Source organism: Heterodontus francisci, chromosome 1, assembly GCF_036365525.1.
Source record: "Heterodontus francisci isolate sHetFra1 chromosome 1, sHetFra1.hap1, whole genome shotgun sequence".
In the NCBI taxonomy this organism is placed as follows: domain Eukaryota; kingdom Metazoa; phylum Chordata; class Chondrichthyes; order Heterodontiformes; family Heterodontidae; genus Heterodontus; species Heterodontus francisci.
This window is the reverse complement of record NC_090371.1, coordinates 111,919,082-111,930,599: the sequence shown is the minus strand read 5'-3', so window position 1 is coordinate 111,930,599 and position 11,518 is coordinate 111,919,082.

The window sequence follows — 11,518 nt, the reverse complement described above, 5'->3', positions numbered from 1 at the left end:
GAAGAGAGGGTCAGCTATATCTGTGGGCAGGAGATAAAGGATTAAATGTGTTTAATAGCTGGGCGCTGAACGAAGAGGACAGCAGAAACAGACAACATTTTTGAAAAATTCAGCACTCATCTCCAACCAAAGTCAAATCATCGGATCTATCGATATGAATTTCAAGGCCTCAGACAGGAATTAGGTGAGCCCATTGACAATTCTGTAACAGGATTGAAAAGTGCAGTCAGAAAATGTAAATTAGCTAACAGATCAGCTAATTTGAGGTTCTGCACATCCTGAAGTATAAAAAGCTCTAATTGGGAAGGACAAACTCATAATATTGCAGACTGTAAACACTGCCAGAGCACATGAAGCCACGAGCAGACAGTTAAGCCAGGAGAAAGGCAGCAGGGTTGATGCTGTTAAACAGCAACAAAAGAATGTACACTAAATAGAGAGAAAGACATGCAGGAGCTGTGGACGACCACATGAATTCACAGACGGAAGAAAATATCCCGCATATGGATCAATCTGCAGAGCTTGCAAAAGACCAGTCACTGGGAAAAGATATGCAAAACAAAGGAAGGTGGTGATAGATGAGCCACCAGAGACAGAGTAATAGGGCGAATGAGTAGGAAAAGAAACCAAAACATCCATACTCTGGAAGATGGTGATGGGTTTGAGAACATGATAGACATAGGAACCATACAACTGCATGAAATATTTGGCTGCAACAGCTCCTAGAGAAAAGAAATTCACACGATCATTCAGAGTAGCAAGAGGGTGATAAATAAGCCCACAACGATAAATCTGAAGGTGAAGATTGATACCGGAGCACAGAGTAACAGCATCCTGCTCAGACTATACCAAAAGAGCTTTCCTGAAAATCTGGAATAAAGTGGTTACACCAGGAAAGGTGCTCTGAAACTGAGCAATGTCATGCTAAAGGTATACAGGGGAACTGAGATTTAACAGCTAGGAACAACCCAATTCAGAGGAACACACAAAGGAAAAGATGTTAACTGTATGTTCGACATCACTGAAACAGATGGGGGGTCCGGCTATCCTGGGGTTGAGCAGTTGCAAAGAGCTGCAGATTATCTCAGTAAACTATGAGGTGAAGGAGGCAACACTGAGGGTTGAAGATAGTGCACCCGTTGAAAAGCATTCTTCAATCAGAAGCAAAGATCGGGTACACATGTACAAAGAGTGTTTTGATGAGATGGTTGGATGCTTTAAAGCTTTTGAGTATCACATCACTATTAATCCAGTGATGAAACCAATGATTCAACTCCCTTATAAAGTACCAATAGAACAAAAAGAAAAGTTTGCAAGAGAGCTCCAAGAGAAGGTGATCACCTGAGTCACAGAGCCTATAGATTGGGTAAATTCCATCGTGGTGAGAGATAAGCCAAATGGATGACTAGGAATTTGCCTGGATCCCAAAGATCTTAATCAATCAACAAAGAGGGATCACTACCCTATTCCAACACTGGAAGAGATCACACCAGCACTGGCAGGGGCAAAAGTTTTCAGCAAGCTTGATGCCAGAAATGGCTACTGGAATGTGAAGATTGACAAGGAAACTTCGCTGATGACAACATTCAGCACACCTTTTGGATGGTTCAAATTCCTGCATCTATCTTTGGAATAGTGTACGCACCTAACAGTCAATCTCAGTCCTGAAACAATCTCAACTATCTCTGGGATGGCAGCCCCAAGATAAGAGAGAATTGAGAAGTTTCTTTGGCTTGATTCAATACATGAGCTCCTTCATACTGCATGTATCGGAACACACAGTAAATCTGCAGGAGCTAATGAAAGAAAATGTAGAGTACCGGAGATCAGAGTCATACGACAGGCTTTTCAACAAACTCAAAAAGATAGTATATAAGGAGACAAGTCTGTTATACTATGACAGAAAGAACCTTGTCACTCTGCAAGTAGATGCTTCTACAAAAGGACAGGGAGCAGCCCTAGTACAAGAGGGAAAGCCAATTGCATTCACATCCAAAGCTCTAGCATCAGTTGAGACCAGATATTCCACACATATCTCCATGGGAGAACGTTCATAGTGGCGAGTATGGAGCAGATCTACAAGAAAAATCTATGTGAAGCACCAGCAAGACTGCAGAGGTTACTCTTGAGGCTTCCGAGTTACGAGTTCACTCTGAAATACAAGCCAGAAACAGAAATGGTGTTGGCAGATACCCTATGGCGGTTGGTGCCACAGGAAAAAACACGAGATAGAAGATCTAGGTATAAAGATTCATTACCTATTGAATATAACATCGCCAAAGCTTAGTCAAGTTAGAGATGAGACCAGCAAAGATGAGGAGTTACAGATGCTGTCTCAGCCAGTGGTCCTGATAAGATACAGCACACACAGCCAGCAATACGGCAGTCCTGGTCTATTAGAGATGACGTCATCTCACTCGAAGATGGTGTTCTGCTAGCCGGATCCAGAATAATCATACCCAAAACAATACAGGAAAAACTTCTCCAGAAGATACATGAAGGCCACATGGGAATGGAGAAGTGTAAGCTCAGAGCCAGATCAGCTGTGTACTGGATAGGCATCAACAAAGACATTGAAAATATGGTGTCTACATGCAATGTATACCAGAAGTACAGAAACTCACAGCAGAAAGAAGAGATGATAGCTACTGAAGCACCACCCAGACCATGGCATACTGTAGGAGTCGATTTATTCACAAACAATCGAGAATGGTATCTCATAGTAGCAGATTACTACTCAAAGTTCCCTTTTATCCTGAAGGTGAAAGACTTGAGAACCACAACAATCATCTCAGTTGTCCGAGTTCTGTTCGCTGAGCAAGGGATTCCTGAAAGATTAATATATGACAAGGGCACTCAATTTACCTCCAGAGAATTTAAGCAATTCGCTGAACAGTATGGGCTCAACACCATCACCTCATCACCACAATACCCATGGGGACACAGCTTTATATAAAGACATGTCCAGATGGTGAAAAGAACCCTTGAAAAAATCCGAGGCGTGAAGGAAGACCCAAACCTTCCCTTATTGTCACTCCAATCCTCCACTCTCATGGCTGACATGAAATCACCTCACAGCTATTGAACGGAAGAAAGTATAAGACGACTCTGTCAGGCAAAATACATACTCCAAGTGACCAGGAGTAAGTGAGACAACAACTCACTGAAGCACAGGTAAGAGGAGATCAACACTTCAACAAGCATGCTGAATCCCTACCTGAGCTGTTGAAAGGACAAACTGTACATGTACAGGAACCAATCACGAAAGCGTGGAGCCCAGCAAAGGTTGTTGGTGGAGCTGAGATTCCAAGGTCGTGCATCATTGAGACTGAAACTGGTAAGTGAATGAGAAGGAACAAGGCCCATATTCGACCTACACCGGTGCTGGAAAAACAGAAATCATCAACAACACCGGAAACATTACTATCCAGCGAGACAACAACAGCAACATCACCAGCAAAAGGCACAGCATTAGCAACAGCAAGCACGACTCCCACAATACCAGGAGCAACACATGCAACATTGCCAATAGAATATGCCAACTCACCACTGAGAGCAACAAATGCCAAGTCTACAAGATGGAGGCATAACATCTTTCCACCCAAGTGATCCTGTGAATAATATTTTGAGAAAAGAATACAAGTTATGAAAGACTCTAAAAAGGGTTCAGTTTATTTCTAAAAGTCAATTGTTAATCTTCTTTAGTTTAAAAAAGTTAATGATTGAAACAATTATATTTATATAGAGGCATTATGTTTTTAAAGAAGGAGGGATGTTATATATTGTTATATTATTTGTAAAGAGCTAGGATCGAATTAGCTAGAAACTAATTATTAAATGCGTTCCAGGGTGTTACATTCACTTCTGCACTGGAGTCATGTGACATGAAACACTACATTGTCTGGGGAGTCTTTATCAAGCAGCATGGCGAGTTGTATGAAATAAACAGAGCTCCAGCATTTTTAAGCCTAAAGTGTGACTATTTCTAATTTATGGGAACCAGAAGATGTAACAAATAAATTACTATTAAAATCTAAAGCCAATTTGATAATTTATCATAATTACAATCAGTGTTCAATTTATTAATCAAATCTAGGGACAAAGTTAAAATTTAAACTAAAAGGGATAGCAGCACTAAAGGGTTCTAAGAGTTAAGTAAAACATTTAAGTTAACTTGCTATAAAATAAAGTGAAGTCAGCACTAGGGAAGAAACTGATTGCTGAGTAGCTGGTGAGTCTTCATTTATTTAAATTCTTAAGTTTATCTCTGTTAAGTCAGTTAATAATCCAATAGAGGCAGGGCAGGGCATCTCAGTCCCGGGGAGTGCACATCCAGTTCCACATCCTGGACTGTCACATGTGCAGGAAGTGTCATCAGCTGAAACAGCTTGACCTCTGGGTTTTGGAGCTTGAGCAGTAGCTGAGATCACTGTGCTGCGTCCACAAGGTTGAGAGTTTCGTGGATAGCATATTTCTGGATGTGGTCACCCTGCAGCTTAAGGGTATCCGGGCAAAGAGGGAATGGGTGACCACCAAGCAGTCAAGGAAGACCAGGCAGGTAGTGCAGGAGTCTCCTGAGTGCATCTCACTGTCCAACCGGTATTTAGTTCCAAATACTGCTGAGAGTGATGGATCCTCTGGGGAGTGCAGCCAGAGCCAAGTCCACAGCACCATCACTAGCTCAGCTGTGGGGAGGGTGGGGAGTGGGGTGTCAGGAGGAACATTGGGGAAGCAAAAGTGATAGAAGATTCTATAGTGCGGGGAACAGACAGGAGTTTCTGTGGCTGCAGACTTGAATCTAGGATGGTATGTTGTCTCTCTGGTGCCAGGGTCATGGATGTCACTGAGCAGCTGCACAGCACTTTGATGGAGCGAGGGTGAACATACAGCATATCTCGCTACAAACAACATAGTTAGAAAAAGGGATGATGCCCTGATGGCAAATTTTAGGAAGCTAGGAAAGAAACTAGCAAGCAGGACCTCAGAGGTGGTAATCTCTTGTTACAATCACCTGGTTCGTGGTTTGTATTAATTTTCTAGAGGTAGTTTTTAATTTGGGAATTGAATTTTTTTAATGTAAGACAAATGAAAACATCTGGTTTGAGAAGCTGGCAAACAAACCTAGGGTGGGTACAAATCAAAGGGTGGCCCATATTTATTTGGTAAGGTCAGAATGGGAAGTGTGAAGACGCTATACAATGGGAGCCTCTCTGAACTTCTCGATGAAGACCATGTGTCTGCAGCTGCCTCAGTCAGGGGTTTAAATTATTCATATGAATTCCCAGAATAAAGAGACTTGGAGTTGGAAATTAGTTTAAATTGCTATCTGGGACATCCCATATGTACCACATGCTATGGAGATAGATGATGCAGGGGGTGCCTGTTGAGTTTTTGACCTGTGTGCTTGCTGACACAGTCAGTCAGTTGGCTTTTGGACAGGCAGTTGGCTTTTGGAAAGTTGTTGGCTTCAGAAAAGCAGTTGCCTTTTGGAAGTCACATGGACTCAGAAGAAAAGAGGCCATCAGGAACCAGGGCTCTTTCTGTTTTGAGTAAAACCCATGCTCAAGCTGGGATGTCCAGATCTGGAAGATCTAATACCTCAGAAGATAGCTAAGGAATTAAGCAAATCGAAGTGAATTCCTAAGAGCTGTGGTACACTTTGAATTGGTCTTGGGAGAAGAGAGCAAACAGCCAAGATCCTATAACGTATAGGGGAACTCTTGGGGGTGGAAGTAACAATCAAATAGGAGTGTTCTGTTGAGATTTAGCATTTAAAGTATATGTCTTCATGTTCTATTAAGATCTTAAGTTTAAAGTATAAATGCTTCAAGTTGTAGTATTAAGTTAGTAATGTTTTGCTTTGCTTAATTCTTGTTCAGTAAAGTTTTTTTTATTTAAAATGTGAAATCTTGTGGCATAATTGTTTCAGTAATAACTGGGAATGTAACATTCTCTTTTAAAAGTTAATGGTCCCTAATGAGATTGTAACACTGAGTAAGAAATAATAAGGTGGAAGGTTGGGTCAGAGAAAGAGGCAATGCAATAAGATCAAAACTAGGTATACTGCGCATTCATGTGAACGCACAGAGTGTGATAGATAAGGTTGGTGAGCTGCAGGTGCAGGTAGCCATATGGGAGTATGATGTTGTGGCGATAATGGATACCTGGCTCAAGAAAAAGGCAGGGCTGGGAACTAAATATTCCTGCATACAAGGGGCTGGATTTAGTTGCATGGTTGGGGCTCCCAGCACCAGGCCGAAAAGATGGTGGAAACCCCACCTTTTCTTTCAGAGTCCCCCTGACATGATTCAACGGGGATCCTGCCTCCAAGAGCAGCTGGCCAGAGGGTCGGCAGCTCAGTAGTATCAGCAGCACCACCGGAAGTGATGGCCACAGCTGGTACTACAGGAGACCCAGACCTCAGGTAGGTGAGGCAGGATCGCCAGGGCCAGTCTGGCAGGCCTTGACGATGGGGGAAGGGAGGGTGGGCAATGAGTGCAGGGTAGGTGGCATTAAAGGAGGTGGGTCATTTGCCGATGGGGGTCCTCGGTGGGACACAGATTGCCGATGGAGGAGCCCCCCACAAGTCTGCAGGGAGATCACCTTGTTTCACTCAGTGACCTCTCCATATGGGGGAGGCCCCCCCTCCACCACTGGTTTAATTCAATAATAGGACACTTAAGGGCCTCAATAGTCCTCTGGGTGGGAAGGCTGCCTTCGGCCTTTCCCGCCCTGACATAATCACCTTGCGATGGAAGGCAATGGGCACTCTGGTCCCCCACCACATCCCATCATAATTCAATGAGCTGCCCCACCTCCTAGTCTGTCTCTGCAGAGGGGGGGGGGGGGTATTAGATTTAGCCCAAGGTGTTCAGGAAAGATAGGGGAGAAAAGAAAGAAGGACAGTGGCAGTGTTGATCAAGGATAATATTAAATTGCTGGAGAGAGAGGTTGTCCTAAACAGGTCAAGGACAAAATCTATTTGGTTAGAGCTAAGAAACGATAGAGCTACCATTACACTACTGGATGTATCCAAATGCCTCTACCTAGTGGGAAAGATATAGGGGAACAAATTTGCAAGGAAAGTACAGAGAGGTGCAAAAACTATAGAGTAGTTATAATGGGGAACTTTAATTATCCTAATATAGACTGGGATAGTAATAGTTGGAGAGAACAGTGATGAAATATGAAATGAATTAGAGGAATTATGAAACAAAAATCAACTGTTGAACAGAACTATGAAAAAATGACACATTTGTGCTACAGGCAAGATGGAGTAGAGGTCAGGTGACCCCTCCTGTAATACCAATAAACATGTTTGTCTGTTGAAGACGAAACTCATTATCCATGTCTGAATCAGCTTTGGAGAAAATACATTGAAATGGAAAGCAGTCTATTCCATGCTAACAACTTTTATCTGCAGTAATGGAGCTAACAAAGACTTTTGCAGACAGACTGACTCCAAAGCAAGGCCAAAATAATAAGTGTAAAATAACACCTATTTATCAAAATGGAGCACATTCAGATGCCAATGTAACAATGGTTCCCATATCCTGGAACATTGTATGATTCACCCCAGGAGAGAGATCTCTTAATCACCTGACCGACACCACAACCTGACAGGTTTCTACCTTAAAGGGCATTTCTCTAAAGAAAGAGAGGCAGAACAGCCAAAACAGCTGTGAGACAGTTCCAGCTAAGAAGGAGCCCTGCTGATAACATCTTTTAACTACCGCAGCAACGAAATTGCAGGTGACTTTGGAACTCCCCCACCTGCGAAAGTGAACCAGAATTTCCACCATCGACTTTGGATTGAGGCTTAACCATAGGAGCCAGCGACACTTTATCCTTATCAAGACAACGATCATTCAGGCCTGCACTGCTAAAAGATTTCCTCCTGAAAAGCCTCTAAAAGTTTTTTTAAAAATGAACTCTTTTACAACAATTAGACTCTAATTGCATGCTGACACTCTACTCTCTATCTTTTCCTGTGTGTGTATGTGTGTGAATGCATAAGTGGGTGAAGTCCCAAATATTTTTCAATTATTGTGTAAAAAAAAATTTATCTTTCTTTTTTAACCTATGAGAAAACATGTCATTTGTCTATTTACTTTCTGGAGTGTGGTCCGGTGACTTTTCTACATCAGTATGTTTCCAACCCAATGAAGAAGAAAGTATAACTGGACACTAATGTAGAAAAGTCACCTGAACACACTTCAGAATCAGTTCCCCCTCTCTGCCCTTTACACTGGTATGGACAGGTGGGAAGTAGTGTGGGTGATTTCCACTTTTCATTTCTCAACTGACTGCAGATAGTGTTTTAAAAATAGTGTTTTAGCCCTGAGTGTTTTCAAGGGTCAAGTAAATAGTCAAACAACATGGGTTTCATCTTCAACAGTGTCGGTAGATGATCCTGAATTCTGAGCAGGCAAAGGTTCACTGACCTCAAATGCTCTGGCAAAAATGAGTACAATCCTCAGGTCAGGCCTCTGGGTATACATCCTCCAGCAGACAAACTACCTGAGGACCCTCAGGGCGCATGCTGCTCCTGAATATGGGAGGAGTGTGTGCCCAGGGTACTTACTCCCCCTCAGAATGGCTCAGAGCCATAGTGCTGCTGAACATAAGAAATAGGAGCAGGAGTAGACCATACAGCCCATCAAGCTTGTTCCGTCATTCAATATGATCATCGCTGATCTTGGGCTTCAACTCCACTTTCCTGCCCGCTCGCCATATCCCTTGATTCCCTTAGAGACCAAAAATCTGTCTATCCCAGCCTTAAATAGGTTCAATGATGAAGCATCCACTATCCTCTGGGTAGAGAATTCGAAAGAACAACCCATTGAGTGAAGACATTTCTCCTCATCTTATCTTGAGACTGTGACCGGTGTTCTAGATTCCCCAGCTAAGGGAAACAACCTCTCAATGACTATCCTGTCAAGCTCCTTCAGACTCATAGGTTTCAATGAGATCACTTCTCATTCTTCTAAACTCCAGAGAATATAGGCCCAATTTACTCAGCCTCTCATCATTAGACAACCCTCTTATCCCAGGGACCAATCTAGTGATCTTCACTGTACTACCTCCAATGCAAGTATATCCTTCCTTAAAAATGGAGAACAAAACTGCACACAGTAGAGTCATAGAGTTATACAACACAGAAACATGTCCTTTGGTCCATCATATCCATGAAGGCCATCAAGCCTATCTATTCTAATCACATTTTCCAGCACTTGGCCCATAGCCTTGTATGCTATGGCGTTTCAAGTGCTCATCTAGATATTTCTTATATGTTGTGAGAGTTCCTGCCTCTACCACCCCTTCAGGCAGTGTGTTCCAGATTCCAACCACCCTCTGGGTGAAAACAATTTTCCTCAACTCCCCTCTAAACCTCTTGCCCCTTACCTTAAATCTATGCCTTGTTATTGACACCTCCGCTAAAGGAAAAAGTTTCTTCCTATCTACCCTATCTATGCCCATCATAATCTTGTATACCAGAATCAGGTCCCCCCTCAGCCTTCTCTGTTCTAAGGAAAACAACCCTAGCCTATCCAATCTCTCTTCATAGCTGAAATGCTCCAGCCCAGACAACATCCTGGTGAATCTCCTCTGCACCCTCTCCAGTGCAATCACATCCTTCCTGTAGTGTGGTGACCAGAACTGTACACAGTACTCCAGCTGTGGCCTAACCAGCCTTTTCTATAGCTCCAACATAACCTCCCTGCTCTTATATTCTATGCCTCAGCTAATAAAGGCAAGTATCCCATATGCCTTCCTAACCACCTTATCTACCTATGCTGCTGCCTTCAGTGATCTATGGACAAGAACACAAAAGGTCCCTCTGACCTTCTGTACTTCCTAGGATTCTACCATCCATTGTATATTCCCTTGACTTGTTAGTCCTCTCAAAATGCATCACCCTTCACTTCTCAGGACTAAATTCCATTTGCCACTGCTGTGCCCATCTTGCTAGCCCATCTATATCATCCTGTAATCTAAGGCTTTCCTCTTCACTATTTACGACACCACCAATTTTCATGTCATCTGCGAACTTACTGATCATACCTCCTATATTCACATCTAAATCATTAATGTACACTACAAACAGCAAGGGTCCCAGCACCGATCCCTGCGGTACACCACTGGTCACAGGCTTCCAATCGCAAAAACAACCATTACCCTCTGCCTCCTGCCACTAAGCCAATTTTAGATCCAATTTGCCAATTGCCCTGGATTCCATGGGCTCTTACTTTCTTGGCCAATCTCCCATGCGGGACCTTATCAAAAGCCTTCCTGAAATCCAAGTACACTACATCAACTGCTTTACCCTCATCTACACATCTAGTCACCTCCTCTAAAAATTCAATCAAATTTGTTAGACACGATCTCCCCCTGACATAGCTATGCTGACTATCCTTGATTAATCCCTGCCTCTCCAAGTGGAGATTAATCCGGTCCCTCAGAATTTTTTCCAATAGTTTCCCTACCACTGATGTTAGACTCACTGGCCTGTAATTACCTGGTTTATCCCTACTACCCTTCTTGAATAATGGTACCACATTCACTGTCCTCCAGTCCTCTGGTACCTCTCCTGTGGCCAGAGAGGATTTGAAAATTTGTGTCAGAGCCTCTGCAATCTCCTTCCTTGCCTCGCATAACAGCCTGGGATACATCTCATCTGGGCCTGGAGACTTATCCACTTTTAAGCCTGCTAAAACTGCTAATACCTCCTCCCTTTCAATGCTAATTTGTTCAAGTATATCACAATCCCCTCCCTGGTCTCCACACCTACATTGTCCTTCTCCATAGTGAACACAGATAAAAAGTAATCATTTAAAACCTCACCTATGTCCTCCAGCTCCACACACAGATTGCCACAGTACTCCAGGTGTGTTCTCACCAAAGCCCTATATAATTGCAGCAAGACTTCCTTATTCTTGTACTCCAATCTCCTTGCAATAAAGGTTATTTGCCTTCCTAATTGCTTGTTGTAGCTGCAAGCTAACAACCTGTGTTCTTTGTATTTGTTAGCACTTGAACATGCAGCTTCTAATGAACAGGGACAGATGCCATTGGCCAGAGAGGACAGCAGAGCCTTATCTCACTCTCTTTTGTCCTTGCAGAAGAAATGGGCACATACTGCCCAGGAAAGGGTACAAACAGGTGGAAGGATGCCATACTTCCAAATGATCACACCAATGGAAGATGGAAATAGCCAAGATCGTGGACGAGGTGGAAGTCAGCCCTGGCGAAATGGGAACTCATGGTGGACATAGTGATTATAGAGGACAATGTTCTCATTAAGGGGGTGCAGTTCACTCCACTCTGTCCGACAGCACTGAGTTGCATTGGGTAGCTTCTACACAGCAGTGGCTTCTACTCTCCTACGCTAGCTCCCATCATCTCTTCTTGTGTCTCCACAGGTGCAGACATCCATCCCACGACACCTCTCCCTCCATTTCCACAGTAGACCAGCACAGATCTGAAGAGGTACCGTCACAACATACAAGCGCACTGC